The sequence below is a fragment of the Penaeus monodon genome, chromosome 12 (genome assembly GCF_015228065.2).
Source record: "Penaeus monodon isolate SGIC_2016 chromosome 12, NSTDA_Pmon_1, whole genome shotgun sequence".
Classification (NCBI taxonomy): Eukaryota; Metazoa; Arthropoda; class Malacostraca; order Decapoda; family Penaeidae; genus Penaeus; species Penaeus monodon.
In genome coordinates this window covers 17,574,451-17,581,950 of record NC_051397.1, presented here as the reverse complement: position 1 = coordinate 17,581,950, position 7,500 = coordinate 17,574,451, and the positions used below count along the sequence as shown (strand labels likewise).

The window sequence follows — 7,500 nt, the reverse complement described above, 5'->3', positions numbered from 1 at the left end:
CATTAAAATGACTGACTGCACTATATGTAGTCTCCTCAATTACTTCTTTTTCCACAAAATATTCTTTGCTTCATTGGTCCCATATGATTTTGTTCAAACATTCGTTCGTAATTAGTGTTTTGCCATGTAGGCACTTTGAAAACAAATCATTAGAAGAGAGATTATCAAAAACAGGTTGAATAATGTCTGTGTTTGTAGGTAGCAGGATTTCTCCTAAACCACACCAAGAGTCCTTTCTTTCTGGATATTAATCATTATGCAACATGTGGGAGAACAACACTAACAGCCCATGAATGGTTGATATTCTAAAGTGCACAATAGCAAATTTAAAAAATTTGGTATAAATACCCCAAGGAGTACCTGTATCTAAGGTTAAATCGTGTTGCTAGGGAGCACAAACCAAAAGTACCATGTAAAAACCATAGACTTTTATGGTATTTAGATTATAGCTATATCATTTAAGTCAGAAATTTGGATTCTACATGAAAAAACTGCATAAGAAACAACAAAAAATAAAATTGTGTTTTTTCTTGAAAATTTTATATTTTAGCAAGGACCTTTCTACCTTAAACTGATAGAATCAGATTTTACACAACTTCATTATCCTGAAATCAAAGATATAGTATATTCTATCAGCTGTATTCACTTGTTTAATTTTCTGTAAGGGAAAATGCCTTTTAAAAGAAATTAGGAATTCTGATATCGGGCAATATTACCAATAGCAGATTAGTCACACTTTCAGTGGCAAAAAATAATCTTTTGCCGTGATTGTAACAAAAAAAACTCATGGCATCTCCATACATACACCATGGCATGTACATACATGCCCCCGGCAGATAGTCCTGCCATGCCATGGCATGTGCGTACATGCCACCCGTTGGCAAAGGGTTAAAAGCCATATGATCATGAACATCAGTTTGATATTTCCTACTGAAATTTACATTGTGAAATAGTAGGTTTACTGATATTTGCTGACTTTGATAATGTCAGATTTCATCAGTACAGTAGGTCTCTAGTTAAAGATACTTCCTTACCCAAGAATCCCTGAAAATTACCAGTTTCTCAAAATTATTTGGTGTGCTGCATTAGAGCTGGCATTAATAAACATTTTTGTCATAAAGTATTGTTGGAAGAGAGTGGGAGGCAATTACAGTATGTCATTAATTTTTCACCGGATTATTAAACTTTTTGAATATCAGGTAACAAAGATGACTAAAGAATGGAGAGCGAGTCCCTTGCAGAAGACAGATTTCGTAAGTAATAAATTAAAATCTCTCAGGACCACCATATCTCTTAGATGGTGTTCAGACTGGGTCATTGAGGCCTGACCCAACATCTATGCTGCTAAGATTGGGCAACAAGTAAGGCTGAGTTACCACAGTGGTAATGTTTAGGTGTCTCCATACAAAGAAATTTAAACAAAGCATACCACATTATAGATATATCAATTTCCTATCACAAGTCCTCCTCTATATGGAATAATGACTGTCCAGTCCAACAAGATTTCTAGCTGGATTAATATTAATAATGCAGTCAATTTAGTTTAGAGGAAAAGGATAAGAGTGCAAATCAAAATTATATTTGCCTATGATGCCTTATTATGGGGCATTTCATACATACAAAAACTTTTTAGCATTTTCCTCTTTATCTGGAAGTCAACAGTTTCACTAATATAGTCAGAAAAGAATAATTGGTCTTTACTGCACTTGAAAATCATGGAGGAAAATGGAGGTGGATCAGTCATGAGGGCTCACATAGGCTGACGGTGACTAAGGCCAAAACTGTCAATACATACTATAGGAGAGTGCTTGAAAAAAAATTGTTTCAAATAATTTGGACGGCCTTTGTTTATTAGATTTTTCTCACCTCCATGTAGAAGAGCATTTAATTTCAGGCTATCAGTTATATAGCCTGTAATACTCTTCTCTTCCTCATACTAGTATTTGAATCCTATAAAGGACAATCTTTTTGTTTAGTCTTCATATTGCTACCCTCTAAAAGTGTAAAGAGGAGGCCTCTTGACAGATGGTTGGTCATTTGACCTCCAACATATCCTCCATCACACTACACCATCCACTTGCTTCTTAGTCAAGATGTAAATGTGAGTCAGCTAGGAAAACATACATACACTCTTATATGGCAGATACTTGGGATATCTATTTGTAGATTTCAAGTGATGCTTGCCCAGGCTTTTGTCTTTTCACTGCCTAGTCCTCTAGTATGTGTATGCTATAGACATGCTAAAGCTACTTGAATTGTTTAAACAAACCTGATATTGATTAGGTACTTAAGATATTGCATATGTTTTACTCATTCAGATTATCCATTTTCCTTGCAGCTGATATGATATGGTTAGTGTGCCCTATAAAATGTAACTGTATTGGTGCAATAGCCTCACTGAAACCAGAATATATATCTTCTTCTTTTAACGGCAGGTTCATGTCTGAGCTGCCGTGGTCACAGCATGATACTTAATTGTAGTTTTTCATGTGATGCTCTTGGAGTGAGTACGTGGTAGGGTCCCCAGTTCCTTTCCAGGGAGAGTGCCGGTGGTACCTTTTAGGTAATCATTCTCTCTATTTATCTGGGCTTGGGACCAGCACTTGACTTGGGCTGGCTTGGCCACCCAGTGGCTAGGTAGGCAATCAAGGTGAAGTTCCTTGGCCAAGGGAACAACACGGCGGTCGGTGACTCGAACCCTCGAATTCAGATTGCCGTCGTGCCAGTCTTGAGTCCGACGCTCTAACCATTCGGCCACCGCGGCCTTAACGATCATGGTGTTCCATGATTTTTTCTTAGCAATTTAGAGCGGTGGTTTGCCATTGCCTTCCGCCCGGTGTTTTTTTTTTTTTTTTAATTAATTTATTTATTTTTTATCAAGTCACCATTCGGCCACCGCGGCCCCAGAATATATATATATTATATATATATATATATATATATATATATATATATATATTATATATATATATTTATATATATATATGTATAACCTACCGTTAAAAGAAGAAGAAGATAATATATATAAATATCTGTATCTATATCTATATATATCTATCTATCTATCTATCTATCTATCTATATATATATGTATATATATCATCATCAATAACAGTATGCTCATGTTTGAGCAGCTGTGGACCTCTCCACCATCAGTGCTGGTCCCAAACCCGGATAAATAGAGAGAATGATTACCTAAAAGGTAACACCGGCACTCTCCGTGGAAAGGAACTGGGGACCCTACCACGTACTCACTCCAAGAGCATCACAATATGAAAAACTGCAATTAAGTATCATGCTGTGACCACGGCGGCTCAAACATGAACCTACCGTTAAAAAAAAAAGAAGAAAAAAAAGAAGAAAAAAAAAAAAAAAAAAAAAAAAAAAAAAAAAAAAAAATATTATATAATATATATATATATATATATATATATATATATATATATATATATATATATATATATATATATATATAGGGAATTACCTAAAAAGGTAACAACCGGCACTCTCCGTGGAAAGGAACTGGGGACCCTACCACGTACTCACTCTAAGAGCATCACAACATGAAAACTACAATTAAGTATCATGCTGTGACCACGGCGGCTCAAACATGAACCTACCGTAAAAAAAAAATAATAAAAAAAAGAAATAAAATAAAATAAATAAAAATGGGAAGAAGGAAAAGAACTCTTGCTAAGCGCTGCTTAAGAAACTATCGCCAAAAAGAAAAAGACAAATTCCCCCTGGATATCTGAAAAAACCCTAAGTGAAATTGAAACAAGAAGATGCCTAAAATTAAAGGGTATCAATAATCCAGTTGAAAAAGTAATTTACAAAAAACAAAATACAAAAATTCAAAGATTATTGCGACGAGATAAGGAAAAATATTTAAATGAACATTGCCAGAGAATTGAAAACTGTTCTATCAATAAGACAACTAAAGAACTCTACCAAGGAGTACGAAACATCACACGAAAATTTAAACCTACAATGGACACTTTCAAAACTGAAGATGGACTTGTTTTATGTGATGGAAAAGAAGTCAAAAGATAGATGGAATCAATATTGTACCAACCGATACAATAAGAATAAAGATCTAACAACAACATTAATTAGACTCAATGACAGCGAAGATGAACCACCGCCACTGCTAGATGAAGTTATAAAAGCCATAAAGGAATTAAAGAATAACAAGAGCCCGGGAATAGATGAAATAAAAGCGGAGCTAATCAGGAATGCTGGCGAGGGTGTTGAATACTTCTACATACTTTGTACAGAAATATGGAATGAAAGAAGATGGCCAGAAGACCCAAAAAAGGTGACGCACTCCAATGCAACAATAACAGGACAATTGCATTAATAAGTCACAGCAGCAAAATTTTGTTGAAAAATATTGCTGAAAGAATGAAGTTGAAGTTAAGAGAAGAAATTGCAGACGAACAAGCAGGTTTTTCGCCCTGGAAAGGGTACCAGAAACCAGATTCTAAATCTAAAATTGATCATAGAGAAAAACAGAACATCAAAAAGACCTATACCTGTGTTTCATCGATTACTTGAAGGCTTTTGATACTGTTGATCACGATATCCTCTGGAATAACATGAACGATATGAAGTTTCCAAAACACATCATCCAACTAATAGAAGCCATGTATGACCAACAGCAGGCAACTGTAAGAACCACTTATGGAGTTAACAGAATGGTTCGAAGTCAAACAGGGAGTGTGACAGGGTTGCATTCTGTCTCCGCACCTCTTCAACATATGTTCTGAAACAATTATGAGAGGTGCTCTAGAGAATTTTGAAGAAACTGTAGATGTTGGAGGATACAAAACATCAAATCTAAGGTACGCCGATGATATAGTTTTAATTGCCAGCAGTAGCACTGAACTACAAAAACTACTAGATAGAGTTAGAGAAGCAAGCGAAAAGGCTGGCTTGTTTCTTAATGCCAAGAAAACTAAGATCATGAAGATTCAAAGATAACCGGCAATGAAATATGATGAACATGTTACAATCAAAGGAATCTTCTTTTAACGGTAGGTTCATGTCTGAGCCGCCGTGGTCACAGCATGACACTTAATTGTAGTTTTCATGTTGTGATGCTCTTGGAGTGAGTACGTGGTAGGGTCCCCAGTTCCTTTCCACAGAGAGTGCCGGTGTTACCTTTTTAGGTAATCATTCTCTCTATTTTATCCGGGCTTGGGACCAGCACTGACTTGGGCTGGCTTGCTCACCCAGTGGCTAGGTAGGCAATCAAAGTGAAGTTCCTTGCCCAAGGGAACAATGCGCCGGCCGGTGACTCGAACTCAGATTGCTGTCGTGACAGTGTTGAGTTCGACGCTCTAACCATTCGGCCACCGCGGCCTTGACGATCATGGGCTTCCATGATTTTCTTGGCAATTTAGAGCGGTGGTTTGCCATTGCCTTCTGCCCGTTTTTTTTTTTTTTTTTTTTTTTTTTTTTTTTTTTTTTTTTTTTTTTTTTAAATCGAGTCACCATCTCTATTTACCCGGCACTGACTTGGGCTGGCTTATCCACCAAGCGGCTAGGCAGGCAATCGAGGTGAAGTTCCTTGCCCAAGGGAACAACGCGCCGGCCGGTGACTCGAACCCTCGAACTCAGATTGCTGTCGTGACAGTCTTGAGTCCGACGCTCTAACCATTCGGCCACCGCGGCCCCATAATCAATGGAATACTTGTGGAAAATGTGAAAGAGTACACGTATCTTGGAGCTGTTTTAACTAATACATATGATGATTCACCGGAGATAAAAACAAGAATTACCATTGCCAGAAACACCACAGTTGCTCTCAATAACATCTGGAAAGACCGAAGCATTACCTTACGGACAAAGCTGAGGTTATTGAACTCATTAGTTTTCCCAATTGCATCATATGGTTCTGAGTGTTGGGTGCTGAAGAAGATAGACAAGAAAAAGATCAATAGTTTTGAAATGTGGTGTTACAGACGAGTACTACGTATTAACTAGATAGAGAAGAAAACGAATGATGAAGTGCTGAGAAAAATAAATTGTAAAGACCGGCTGTTGGACATCTTGAACAGGAGGAAATTAAAGTTTATTGGTCATGTGATGAGAAGTAAAAGTATTGAGAAAAACTTACGGACAGGGATGGTGATAGGAAACAGAGGAAGAGGCAAACCGAAGACAAGACTGAGCGACAACATCAAAGATATTTGCGGGCTGTCGATGGTACAAGTGGAAAGAAAAGTGTAAGATCGAGTTTAGTGGCGAAGGATGGTGGAGAGGTATGCTCAAGCATGAGCATACCATTATTGATGATGATATGTGTAAATATATTTGTATATATTTATATATATGATATATGTGTATATATGTATGTATATGTATTATCAAATATATAATATATATATACATATATATATATATATATATATATATATTTATATATATATATATATATATTATATCTTCTTCATCTTTTAACGGTAGGTTTATGTCTGAGCCGCCGTGGTCACAGCATGATACTTAATTATAGTTTTTCATGTTGTGATGCTCTTGGAGTGAGTACGTGGTAGGGTCCCCAGTTCCTTTCTCAGGAGGAGTATCAGGAGGTACAGGATCTGGGGAGGGACATAATGGATTCCCGTGTGTATCCAGGAGGGACAAGAAGGGATAGAGGGGATGGAGGGAGGGTTAATGTAGGTGGAGTTGGGGCTAGGGGGGACGGGCTGTGTTTAGAGGGAGTAGGAGGAAGGGGTGTTGGGGGAATATGAGTAGGAGGATGGATATCGACAGTCACTGAGTGTGGAGGGCGAGATTGTGGAATTTGAGGGCGGATAAGGGGTTTGTGTCAATTTGGGACTCGAGTAGATACTTTTGGATATCTTCAAAAGTTTCTGTAAAGGAGTTGGTTGGGGAGTTTTGTGAAACAAAGCTTTTCTTATGAGGGGGGGGGGGGGAGAGGAGACTGGTGTTGAGTAGAGGTTAAGGTAGGTGGAGGTGAGTGTGTGGTAGAAGAAGAATGGTGGAACATTTAGTCCGTCTGAAGGTGTTGGCTGCAGTAGAGATTGGGGGGTCTCGATTTAGAACTGCAAAAGAATTTGGCTGAGGAAGGTAGGAGGTAGAAGTGGGGAAGTAAGATGTAGAAGAGATAGGTACAGGGGAGGGTGTAGGAACATTACTGGAGTAGGGAGTAAGATAAAAACCTCGTCGACATGCTTCCTGTCTGGCTTCAAGCAGAGTGAGACCAAGTCTAAATCTGAGAGTTGCCAACTGCGACTCAAAGTTGCAGGTGGGGCAGCCCCTATAAAATACTTTATGGGGGCCGCCACAGTTGGCACATGTACGTGACTGTGCAGAGCAGTTTGATTGGTTATGACCAGATTGAGTACATAGAGGGCATCAGGCTGTGGAATGGCAGTGTTTGGCAGGATTTCCTAAACACCAACAATTTTGACACTAAAAGGGGAGTTGTATGGTCAGACAGGGATTGATTCTCCACAATTGAACAAATTACTT

General features: G+C 38.0%; 1 protein-coding gene across 3 annotated transcripts in view; it reads left to right on the top strand.

Annotated features, from left to right (window-relative positions):
* Positions 1 to 7,500, top strand: part of LOC119579350 (ankyrin repeat domain-containing protein 10-like) — a 211,603-nt gene that overhangs the window by 150,163 nt on the left and 53,940 nt on the right. Inside the window, exon 6 of one of the 3 annotated variants that reach the window (XM_037927114.1) lies at positions 1 to 25. This exon is cut by the window's left edge and continues 119 nt beyond it. The exons of the other annotated variants lie outside the window; for them this stretch is intronic. The gene's annotated coding sequence lies outside the window, so the exon portion shown is untranslated. Of the gene's footprint in view, positions 26 to 7,500 lie in introns of those variants that run through there. 3 annotated transcript variants of the gene reach the window in all.